This window comes from Hordeum vulgare, chromosome 4H (genome assembly GCF_904849725.1).
Source record: "Hordeum vulgare subsp. vulgare chromosome 4H, MorexV3_pseudomolecules_assembly, whole genome shotgun sequence".
NCBI lineage: Eukaryota > Viridiplantae > Streptophyta > Magnoliopsida > Poales > Poaceae > Hordeum > Hordeum vulgare.
In genome coordinates, this window is record NC_058521.1 from 173,564,183 (window position 1) to 173,577,182 (window position 13,000).

The following is a 13,000-nucleotide window of genomic DNA, read 5'->3' on the forward strand; positions in this document are numbered from 1 at the left end:
TGCGCTCGCATCGTACCAGTAGGTCAAGCGAGGCGAGTCTGCACTAACAAGGATCTCAGCCGAGATTATAAGCAAAGGGGCGCATTCTCTATTTAACACACAGACGCCGACAACGACTCTGCTCGCCAGAGCAACAACTTTTTTTTAGAAAAGGAGGCTTAGCCCCAGCCTCTGCATCGAAAGATGCATACGACCATATATTAATAATAAGCTCAAGTCTTAACCGAGTACAACGGGTTCCAAAAAACTGAAATAAAAGGAATAAAGAAAAGGGATACAAGATGCCAAATGTGTCCAAAACCGGCGCTGACAATATATCTAGATGCCTAAACACCTATCCGATTAGTGTGACGCCATCCAAACCGATTGAAGATACCCTGAGCTACCATCTCCCATCGGACACACCCAGTAACCATAGGCTCCCTGGCGTCCACATGGGTGAGTAATGACCATGTACGGATCAGTGCGGTAACTCTGAAAATGACCTGCAAGAAGTGAAAGTTATGTCGGCGGTTAAAAACTATGTCATTCCTCCAATTCCACACGGCCCACAACAATGCACACACTCCCACACGAATACATTTAGTAGTCAAACTATCAACCCCCTGCAGCCACATCCCAAACAACGTGTTTATGCTATTAGGAGGAGTGATATTGAAAGCAATGTGCAACGAGCGCCAAACCAACTTTGCCATAGGACAATCTAGAAAGAGGTGCTGAATAGTTTCATTATTAAGACAGAAACTGCATCGAGGCTGCCCATTCCAATTCCTCTTGGCAAGATTGTCCTTTGTTAAGATAACTCCTTTATGAACGAACCACATGAAGATCTTAATTCTAAGAGGCACTTTGATCTTCCAAATATGAGGGGATTTGGGAATAGGCGTAGAATATATGAGATGCAAGTACATAGATTTAACCGAGAAAACTCCATTCGCAGTCAGCTTCCACTGAATACGATCAGGTCTGTCAGAGAGATTGATGTCCATCAACCTCCTGACAAGATGCAGCCAGCTAATCCATCTGTCAGCAAGTAAAGACCTACGAAAATGAATATTTTGAGGTGTCTCGCGCATTATTGAAGCAACGGACGCTTGTCGACGTTGCGCAATATGATACAGCTGCGGATATTGAATGGCTAAAGGAGTCTCCCCTAACCAAGTATCTTCCCAGAATCTAGTCAATTCACCATCTCCTATAATGAATCTGGTTCTGTGAAAGAAGGTGGTCTTCACCCGCATCAAACCTTTCCAGAAAGGAGAGTCTGTAGGGCGTGCTGTAACCTGAGACAAGGTTTTGCTTTGTAAGTACTTATTCGTCAGAATCTGTACCCACATACCTTCCGACTCCCCGGATAATCTAAACAGCCATCTGCTGAGTAGACATCTATTCTTGGTCTCTAAATTTTCAATTCCTAAACCCCCTTCCTCCTTAGGTCGACAAATTATATCCCATCTAGTAAGCCTGTATTTTATCTTAACCTCATCGCTTTTCCACAAGAACCGTGATCGAAAGAAATCCAGTCTTTTCCGCACCCCAACAGGTACTTCAAAAAAGGGTAGAAGAAACATAGGCATGCTTGTAAGAACAGAGTTAACAAGAACTAGCCTCCCACCATACGATAGAATCTTGCCTTTCCAACAACTCAGTTTTGTTTCAAAACGATCCTCGATGCATTTCCGTTCCTTATTTGAGAGTTTGTGATAGTGAATGGGAATCCCTAAATAGGTAAAAGGTAAATTCCCACTAGCACAACCAAACAATTGATTGTACGTGTGTTGTTCAGTTTTGGCCCTACCAAAACACAACAATTCACTTTTATTGAAATTAATTTTCAGTCCGGATAGCTGCTCAAAAAGGCAAAGGATAAGCTTCAGGTTTCTGGCTTTAACCAAATCATGTTCCATAAAAAAGAATCGTATCATCGGCATATTGTAGAATAGAGACACCCCCATCCACAAGATGAGGGACAAGTCCCCCCACAAGGTCTTTCTCGTTAGCTCGTTTAATCAAGAGAGCCAACATGTCAGCAACAATGTTCAATAAGATAGGCGACATTGGGTCCCCCTGCCTAAGACCCTTCAGTGTCTGGAAAAAGTGACCAACATCATCATTCACCTTAATCCCAACACTATCTTTCTTAATAAAACAATCAATATGCCTTCGCCAAAGCTCGTCGAAACCCTTCATGCGTAGGGTTTGCTGTAGAAAGGACCATTCAACTTTGTCATATGCCTTCTCAAAATCCACTTTGAAGATCACACCATCTAGTTTCTTCGAATGGATTTCGTGCAATGTTTCATGCAAGACAACAACCCCTTCTAAGATATTCCGTCCAGGCATGAAAGTTGTTTGCGTAGATTGCACGACAGAATGTGCCATCGTAGTTAGTCTATCAGTTCCCACCTTCGTGAAAATCATGAAACTAACATTTAGCAAACAAATGGGACGAAATTGCTCAATACGTGTCGCCCCCTCTTTCTTTGGCAACAATGTAATGGTACCAAAATTCAAATAAAAGAGTTGCAGGTGACCATCATACAGATCCTGAAACATAGCCATGAGATCATTCTTAATGATGTGCCAACATCTCTTGTCAAACTCAGCCGGAAACCCATCTGGCCCCGGAGCTTTACTATTCTTCATGTCGCCAATCGCCTGAAGCACCTCTTTCTCTGTGAATGGGGCGGATAAAAACTCATTGTCGGCCTCTCCAACTTGAGGAATATCCGCCACTTGATGCTCATCCATACTCACATGAGTATGATCGGACGCACCAAATAGCTATTTATAATAATTGGAGATGTACAATTTCAGGTTCTCATGACCGACTATTGTACCCTCATCTTGCTCTAACTGCAGAATTCGCTTTTTCCTATGTTTTCCATTCGCGATCAAATGAAAGAATTTAGTGTTGTTATCCCCGAGTACTAGAGCCCTCACTTTGGCTCGGGAGGCCCATTTCAACTCCTCCTCTCTCAGCAATACTCGAAGGCGGTGTTCAGCCTCATTCTTCATTGAACGCTCGGTTGCATCCAGAAGAATAGTCTCAGCTTTTCGGTCCAGAGTATCTATGACTTGGATAAGACTATCCTGCCCATCCTTATACATCCCGAAAGTATTTTTTGCCCAGCCACGAAGGTATTGTCTAAGATGAAGTATTTTGTGCTGCCATCGGTCAATGTTTGATGACCCACCAGTCACCTTATTCCATTCCCTAGCAATGATATCCATGAACCCCTCCCTTCAGAACCAACTTAACTCAAAGGAGAATCCATGTTTGTTACCCACATAGCTTGCATTGCCAGAGTCCAATAACAGTGGTGTGTGGTCACAAATCGTTCTTTGGAGTGCACGCACCGTTACCAGAGGAAATTTCTGTTCCCACTCCGTTCTAGAGAGAACCCTGTCCAACTTTTCATACGTTGGGTTAGGTAGAGAATTTGCCCATGTAAATTTCCTACCAAAGAGTTCTAATTCCCGTAAGTTTAGGCTTTCAATGATAGTGTTAAACATAAAAGGCCAACGGCCATCAAAACTATCATTATTCTTTTCATCAGCCCTTCTGATGATGTTGAAATCGCCCCCTACCAAAATAGGTAATTTGTCATCACAAATCCTAACTAAATCAGCGAGGAATTCAGTAAATTCCGGTTGGGCAGCCCCATACACAGCTATAAGAGCCCATTTGAAACCATCTCTCTTGGATGTAATTCTGAATTTCACAGCAAAGTCTCCGAACACCACTTCATTGACGTGAAGGGCATCACAACGGACTCCAAGTAAAATCCCCCCGGATCTTCCTCTTGGAGGCAAACAGTGCCAATCAAAATCCACCCCAGCTGATAAAGAACTCAAAAACTAGGACGTGAAATTATCCCTACCAGTTTCCAAAAGAGCAATAAACTCAAGCTGATGCTCTATAGTTACTTCTGCCAGAAATCTTTTTTTAGCCAAGTCACGAAGACCTCTGCTATTCCAAAAAATTCCTCTCATCTATCATCATAGAATTTTTTAGCCGTCTTAAATCGCGCACTCCTTCGAACTGCCGATACTGGATAAACTTTCCGTTTCCAAGGCCTTTTAGGCTTCTCACCAAAACCTTGGTCCGTATAACCAAGGGTTTGTGAATCATCCTGCAAAGGCTGCTCTGCATCAGCACCCTTCTCCGTACGAAACCCCAGTGATGTAAAATGTTGCATTACGTGATTACCCCCATCAGACAGATGTTCTTCATCCTCCTCTGGTCCATCATTCGGGACTAAGTTCTCACATAGAGAATTTAAATCCCCATGACCGAAATCTCCTTATCATTCATAGGTTTGAGAGCTGCCATGTTCCTAATAATGTCTAAAGCCCTATCAACCTCTAGGTCAAGTAAATCGTTAATAGATTTCGCCACTTCCTTACTAGTACTTCCCAAGGAAACCCCAATAGAAGTAGCATTTGTAATAATTTCAGGAGGTGAAAAATGCAATATAGAATGAGCCTCGTTGATAGACATACCTGTGGAGATATCATCACTCCTCATCTTGGCCATGCGCATAGCTCGGCCCAACTGCAAATCATCCACGTCAGGTTGTTCTTGAATCCTTTGACTGCACCTCCGATCAGTCGTCATCGGATTAGCAATGCCCCCGAACGCTATGACTTGTTCCTCCGAAATACATCCTAGCGTGTCATGAGATTCCTGCTCCTTGGCATACCTCTCCTCCTCTGCCTGCTGCGGCAAAATTTGAGGTGTCGGCAGCCCTAGAAGACCTTGCTGGACCTCCCCGACCTGGTTGACAACTGCCGCTGTCACAACATGAGTAGACATGGCAGGGACCTGGGTGTCCCTATAAGCAGCAATATATAGACCAGCAACATCCGACACCTCGCTGTGCATCTCCACTGACGGAATAGGCAAAACTGCTGACGAACTCGGTGATTCCAGGTCCCCCGATGGCACGGCTGTGGAAATAGGCAAAACGAGCGCCTCCCTGGCCAGCTCTCCCCCTCCCGAAAGCTCCTCAAGCTGGCCGACATCTCCCTGAACATTCACACCATGCTCATCCGTGTCCTCGCCCCGTGCAGTTGCAAGAAATTCAGACAACGACACCGGCGGCAAGGTAGGTGGCAGTTTGGGATTTTCTGCTGTCGTCGGCAATAGTGGAGCTTTCCCCAGCGACTCAGCCAGCACACCAGACTCCTCTCCCATAGTAGCGATCTGGGACAGCGCCCCCTTAACCGACACCGACGCCGGTTCGACAGAGCCAAATTTGAGTTGAGATATTGGAGGCATAACAGAATTTGCATTCCCTCCACCATCTTTCTTAGAATGAAAATTTGGCCTCTCTAATAAGTTGGAGGAGTCATCTTTTGCGTCGGCTTCCTTAGACCCGTCAGCGTCGTCACCATCGTGCATAGTAACATCTTCATCTGTCGGCGCGCTCTAAAAAAAAGGTGGACTTTCGATCTCAAGTTGAAGTGTGTATCTCGTACCGGTGTAGGTCCATGTGACCTCGTCCGGCACCAGATCAATACTCAGCACACTGACTAGGATCCTTGCAACTCCTTTAGCACGTGTGAACCTCATATCCACCTTCTCAGTCTTGCCAATGAGAGAGCCCAAGCTCCAAGTGATCAGAAAATCATTAAGCGCCTTCGACGGTATTACCAGAAAACTGAACCCAAATTTGCGGCAAAGGCGTCCCTACCGGCTCCTCTTTTTTCCAAGCATCAAACTCCAGCACACAGGATGTGCTAGGAACTCTACACATACCAAACTTAAGTAAGCGAGCAAGATCCTCTTTGGTAGGAAACACCACTTTGAAGACATTGTTTGCGATCAACAAGGGTTCCCACCTAAAAGTAGCCGACACAAGCTCTCGAAGCTGCTTCACAATCTGTTCCGCCGTCATGGTGCCTCTGGCTACAGTTATCGTCCCAACATAAGATGTATCCGCCATATGAGTAGTAGTAGCACAGTTGGGCGACTCAAAGAACATCAACTCCTGGCAGCAAACGCCATAGATATTCATGCCCGACATTGGTCCAACTGTAAGCGGGCAAGTAGCACAACCATGAACTGGCCTGAGACAAATCTCACAAAGCTCAGACTTGCACTCAGAGACGAAGTGCCCCGTCTCACCGCAACGATAATATGCCATCTTTTCTTTCTTACGTGCCCATTTGGTAGGTCTCTTACCTCCTTCGGGCTTGGCAGCAGGCGGCACGGTCTCATTCGTGACAGGCTCAGTAACAGTCCCAAGAGCAAGGTTCGCCTCCTTGGCGATCTCCTTCGGCCTTCGTTCTGCCTGGGCTTCCGACCCCTGAGGCCGACCCTCATTAGCTCCTGCTGGAACAGATACTCTTGGAGGAACGGTAGGAGGTGGCTTTCTTCCGCCTCCTCTGCCACCCGAATGCGGGCGATACGCCCCCCTCTTAGGAGGGCCCGCCACCCCGGGAGTGAACTTGCCTGGTGGTCCAGAGAAGCCCCTGCCATGGCCAGAGCCGTGCCATGCATGACCACGACCTCCTCCCGCGGATGACGAACCCCTGTGATGACCTTCTTCATACGCGTCAACCCCGTCGTCGCCCCATCGACCTCGCGGCTGCATCCTGTTGACGTCCTGCCTGGCAGCCCCATGAGCCTCAGAACCCTGGAGCGGTCCCTTGCTCGGAGGTTGCTCCTGCAGCGATGGTCCCTGGCTGGTAGGCTTCTGCGCCGCCGGCGGATGCGCCTGACCTCTTCCTGCCATGCCACGCATGAAGAGTCCAGCCTAAGGCACTCTAGCCGCTCGTCCCGTTCCCAGCGAAGGAAACCCAGGTTTTGCAACCCTAGGCGTCGGGATTGGCGGTGCTGTTGTCTCGCTATGTGCAGCTACCGCTGGCGCTGCGTGAAACAGATCAGGGGATCCGGCCACCTGGGCCATATACCCAGGCTCTTGCAGGCCCGAGTCCGCAACAGCAAGGCGAAGCCCATCCGCGTCGCAAACCGCATGCAGAAATTCCATCCTTGATTGCCGCAACGTAGTAACGGGCGCAATCACCGGCACCTGCCTAACCACCGTCGTGACTATTGGCCTGGGCCGAGATCTCTTCGTCTTCTTGATCAAGGTCCAATCATGAAAGAAATCAGAGAAAGCAATCGGCTTAAGATTCACCTTCGGAATCAGGCCGATCCAAGGGCGGCGTTCCGGCACCGTCTTGGAGTTCTTCTTGGACAGGCGCACGTCGGTCTCCCGGACGTGCACAACAACGTCAGCCCGATATTCTGCAGAGACCGGGAGAGGCTCTGCTCCATCATCCATGGCTTCCTCGACCGCTGCACACGCAACCTCCTCTTCATCCTCCTCATCGTGATCTGCAAGGACCCAAAACTGACCACCGAAACAAGAAGTGTTACGAGTAAGATCGATACAGACCTTACCTATCTCCAAATCGTCCCGCTGTTCGTCCCATGGACTGCCCACGGTCACCAGGACGCCATCTACCTCCAGATCCTCCCCGCTCTTAGGATCTTCACGACCCTGCAGAAAACAGCCCGCTAAGATATCATTTTCCTCATCTCGGACAGTAATCCAGCGAGATTCTAGATGAAAGACAATAGATCCGAAACGCCTGGCCCTGCCAGACGAAATGGTGTCTCCGAATGATGCCGCCCATCTCCGATGGTGCGATGGGCAGCCATGAGCGACTGTGATCCCATCGGCAGCCTCATCAGGCAGCAACGGCGCCGAGGACGAAGACCCTCGCCCGGGCGCCCCTCCTCTCGTTTCGGTAGTCATTCTTTTTTCCTCTCGCACACAACTGGCGCATGCACACACATCACAGAAAAACGCGGCGGGGGGCGGGGGGTCTTACGCGCTCGAGCTTAGCTACTCTGCTACTGCGAGGCCTGCTGCAGCCGAAACTGCTAAGCATGGCTCCTGCTGCGACTGCTGTGCTAAAATACGAGGCGCCGCTGCTGCTGATCGGCAATAGAATGGCGGCGACACGCAGCGAGGGACGGTGAGACTGCAAGGAGAGAGGGAAAAAGGAGCGAGGCGCTGCGCTCACCCAGGAGCGAAGAAGAGGGGCTGATCAACGGAGAGGATCGACGGTGCTCTGCTGCAGGCGATGCTCGCCGGAGAGGAAGAAGGTGCTCGTCACCGGGGACGTCGTGGAAGCAGCTCCTAGCGTCCGATCTCTTCGGAAATGAAACCCCACGATTCTCCGCGTGCTCCTGCATCAGACGAGGAAGAAGATGGCGACGACCTTCGCCGGCGTCGATCTCGAACAGGTACCGGCCATGGCATCGAGATCGATCTGGAGGACTGCTGACGGCGCGAGGGAAGAAGGAGGGGGGAATGGGGCGCTAGTGTTGGACAGGCCGCGGCTAGGGCTGCATATAGCCTCGGGGCTCGTGCTGCTGGCCGCCTGATCGAGGGAGAGAGGGATCGGTGGTGGAGATCCAGTTGTACAGTGCTAACATGGAGAGGTGGGAGAAGGAAAGTGAGGTGGGCCTGGGACAAAACAATGTTTGTTGGGCCTGGATCTCTCTCTCTCTTAGATAAAAGGTTTATTTTTGCAATAAAACAAAACAAGATTTATTCGAAATATTACAGGGACCAAAAGAAAAGGGTTTTTGACAAAATAAAATTACCTTTGGTCTTCTAAAATGTTGCCACTATTTGTAAAATAAGTGTGGCATTTTAGATGTACAAAAATATATTCACTTTATTTAAAATGAGGCTCTGTTTTAAATAAAAGCAAAAGAAAATTAAATTCAACCAAAAGGGTGTTGCAGCCCACAATTAATCAGAAGATTTTTAAAAGAGGGGGAACATTTTATTGGCGCAAAAACACGAACTTAGAAATTTGTCTCAATATAATTGGAAAGGAGGGAGTTTTTGAAATCATGGTGCAACAAGGGGCTTTGAGGTGAAACTTGTTGCACCCAACCACATTCAAACACCAATTCACATGCACACATGCACTCAGTCCATACCAAGGTTTAACACAAACAACAAAAGACAAGACAAGGAAGTGATGAGATGCAACATAAAATGATGACACAATTGGGCTCAACCACTTATCATTGACATAGCAAGGTTGACATACAAGGAACGATTACAAAACGGGGGAAGGAATGCAATGGGGCTGTCACACTCCTCCTTCTTCTTCTCCTTCTTCTCCTTCTTATTCTCCTTCTCCCCTCCTCCTCCTCCTCCTTCTTCTTTTTCTTCTGCTTCTTCACCTTCTCCTTCTCCTCCTCCTCCTTCTTCTTTTTCTCCTCCTCCTTCTTCTAGTTTTATTCTTCTTCTAGTATTCTTCTTCTTCTTCTAACATTGTTATTCTCATTTTACAGATATCGTTCACTCATGGAAGCTTCCATTCATGGAAGCCAACATTGATGGACTGCTACTGTTTAATTCTTGTTTTGATGAACAATATGAAACTATGTGTATGTATGGAGATCAGATGTTCGATACATGGCCTATGGCCTATATATACGATGTTCTTGCTCTTATATGATGTTCGATACATGTCCTAAGGTGCTTATTTGATGTTTCAAAGTATATGAGGATGTTTAAAACTATATGTTGTTAGAAACTATATGTGAAACTATATGTATTTTAAAAATGCAGGAAAATAAATAAAAGCAAACAAAACAGTGACAATATGTCCTCTTTGCCATCTGCTAGCGGACGGCAAAGGTCTTTGCCATCAGCTAGCGGACAACAAAGGGGACACGTGGTGCCCACCTCTGCATCCTAGGGCAGCATCGGCTGACCCATATGGTCATTTTGTCGTCTGTTGCCACCGAAAGCAGATGGCAAAGCTCCTCACAAATGCTGACGGCAAAGCTCCCCCAATAGGCAGACGGCAAAGCTTCCCGCATAGGCAGACGACAAAGAGTAGCCACGTGGCGGCAACGGGGGGCTTCATGTGTTGACGTATGGCAGACGGCAAAGGTTCCCTCAAGGAAAACGACAAAGACCCAACAAATACAGCAGATGACAAATACTCCATTAACCACCTAACAGAGTAGTTGCCTGTCGGCTGTCGTCTAAGGTCTTTGCCATCTACTTGACACAGCAGGCTGACAACAAAGCCCTTTGCCGCCCGCTTTCAAGAGGCACGCGACAAAGTAGTTGTAGAAGTTTTGCCAACCGGAGGCTAACAACAAAGAATTTTTGTCCAAAAGGACCCCCTCTTGAACGTGAATGCCAAAAAAGACCACCTGCGAATGCTAAAGAGGGAAAGGACCCCCACCCCACCGTGGCGGTAGGTGCGCCAGGCGGCACGTGGCACCTGCCGCCACAGCCAGAGGCGGTTGCGGCCTGCCGCCACGAGCGCAGGCGGCCGACACGGGTGCCGCCACGAGGCAAGGCGGCGCGTGGGAGATTCCGTTCCTGCGTCTCGGCGACGTAACGGGAATGAGAGGCGGGCCCTGCCGCCTCAGCATATGGCGGCCAGGTGGGACAGGCCGCCTCGGGAGGAGGCGGCGAGTACTGTTGTCGCGCTGAAATCTACAGACTGCGCGGAATTCCACTGACTGCGCTGATTTCGAGGCTCGTTGATTCCTACGCTGAGACAGTCTCCACCGACGAAACAGTAGCACATTTTTCCCGCTCTTCACCGACGAAACAGTGTGAAAATTTTCTTTATATACGAACCGCGGCGCTGCCTCCTCTCTCACTCTCTTCTCCTGCCGTTGCCTTCTGTGTCACCCTCTTCTCTTTCTCTCTCTCACTCTCTTCTCAAGAACAAGTCCATATGAAGGTTTAAGTTGCGATTTTGGATGGTTTAAAGTTAGATTTTAAAGACGTTGCACTTGAAGAAAAGATAGATCAAGGTAAGAGCTTTCCATTTCTTTTGGTCTTGTTTGCATGCATGATGTTTTATTTTGTTTGATTAGTTTGTAAGTATGTTCTTTCTTTTGTCTTAGGAAGTGTATTATCACTTTCATGGAACTATTTTGAAGATGTTGTAGTTGAAAAAAAGTTAGATCAAGGTAAGATCTTTACATTTCTGTTCGTCGTGTTTGCATGCATGATGTTTTATTTTGTTCGATTAGTTTCTAAGTATGTGTTTATCTTTTGTCTTAGGGACTGTATTATCACTTTTGTGGAACTATTTTGTCATGCGATATGAACTACTAAGTTGAAGATCAAGGTATGAGACTCTGTTCATATTTGTGTTCATGTGATAATAGATCGACTATGTTCATATATTACCGATGATTTGTTCGTGTTTGCATGCAACTGGTATTTAGAAAGGAGCCGGAAAAATGCCTATGTAACTAGCATTTTTGTAAAAAACATGTAATAATATGTTAGCTCCATTAGTATTAGTACATGCAAGACGCGTGTGTAATATATTTGTTTATGTGATAATTTGTCAACCCCGTAGAAATATGACTCCTGATATATATATATATGCATGCAGTATGTATTTTTAGACTTTTGCTAGCATGAAAATAATTATGTGTGTAATATTTTTGTTCATATGAAAATAGGTGGAATTCGCTGATATTATTCTGGTGATATATTATATTCGGAAGGATATCCTTATTTAAACCAGAGGTATGAATGACATATTGTAATTCATCTTCTATTTATTTTATAGTTGTAGTGTCACGATAAATGGTACAATATAAATTATTATGCGTAGATGTAATGGATGTTGTTAAATTGTTATATGTAAAAAAGATAAGTAATGGATGTTGTTATTACAATGTAAATATGAAAATCTGATTTATAATGGACTAACGATGTAAATATGGCTGCTCGTTAGGTACTATGGAAAATTTGTTAGTGTTTTATGGGCACATAGTATGTGAGGGTCCTTCTGGTGTGGATGTGTCTAGGTGCGGGATGACTACGGTTGTAGTGAAAGACATGGTTAATGTAGAGTATGCGGCAGTTAGAAGGTGCATCCGATCGGTGTTTGGTTCAGCGATGAATGGAAAAAAATGACCCTGGAGGCTTTCGTGGTTGAGGGAGGAAATCGTTGGGTTCTGCGACGGGTTACTGGTGAAAGAGCATGGGCGTCGTACATGGGTTTTGCAAGCAATCCCAATAACTCCATGTATGGACAACCCATGGTTTATGTGGAGTTCATTTCTGCCAGTGATGTCGCCGAGTGCAGTAGCGGTGCCGGTGAGGCCCAGTTGGCCATAACTATAGCCCCCAACGCCGGCCCATCGGAACCAAGTGGTGGCGAACATATGGCCATAACTGTAGCCCCCGACGCCGGCCCAACGAAACCAACAGGTGGCCAACAAGTGTATGACACGGGATATTGGTCTGCGGTCGTTGACATGAGCGAACATTTCGAGGGATTGCCGGAGGCGCTAGATGATGACGATGATGGTCATTCTTCTGCGTCTTCGGAATTAGATGATGATGAAGTTGTTCCTCCTGAGAAGGCGGTCGCTGCAGCAATCAACCGAGAGTTTTTACAGGTTATGAGCATCACCAATGAATTTCACTCTGTTGCTGGCCTAGACGCGGGGAGTCTGGCCGTTTGACAGATTTTCCCAGATAAGAAATCTGCTAAACAAGCAATACATAGCTATGCAATTGCTATACACAGGCAACATAGAGTGAAGCAGTCTGATAAAAAGGAGTTGAAGCTCATATGCATCCATCGCGAAGCGGGTTGCCGCGGAAGAGTTATTGCTCGCCAGAAGCCTGGGGTATGTCAGCCATGGCATGTCACAAAAATAGAGCAACATGGTTGTGAGCAAACCGGCACTCTTTCAGAGCACCGCAATGTGACTGCAGAATATGTGTCACAGGTGATGCAAACCATTGTGCAGCAAAGTCTTAATATTAGTATTAGGGCTTTGCATGCAACTGCATCTGATCTGATTGGTTTCCCTGTCAGCTATAGCAAGGCTCGTGATGCAAAGGAAAAGATATTTCAGAGGTTGTATGGAACCTATGAGGAGGCGTACTCTTTTGCCCCTAGAATGTTGCATCAAATTTCAGTTGCTAACAGGGGGACTCAAGTTTTCCGGAAAGAA

At 46.9% G+C, this 13,000-nt stretch overlaps 1 long non-coding RNA gene across 1 annotated transcript; it reads left to right on the forward strand.

Annotated features, from left to right (window-relative positions):
• The first annotated feature begins 11,102 nt into the window (after positions 1 to 11,102).
• On the forward strand, positions 11,103 to 11,800 carry LOC123446294. The gene is made up of 3 exons (XR_006631295.1): positions 11,103 to 11,145; positions 11,489 to 11,555; positions 11,767 to 11,800. It is a non-coding gene; the product is annotated as an uncharacterized LOC123446294 (long non-coding RNA).
• The last annotated feature ends 1,200 nt before the right edge of the window (positions 11,801 to 13,000 follow it).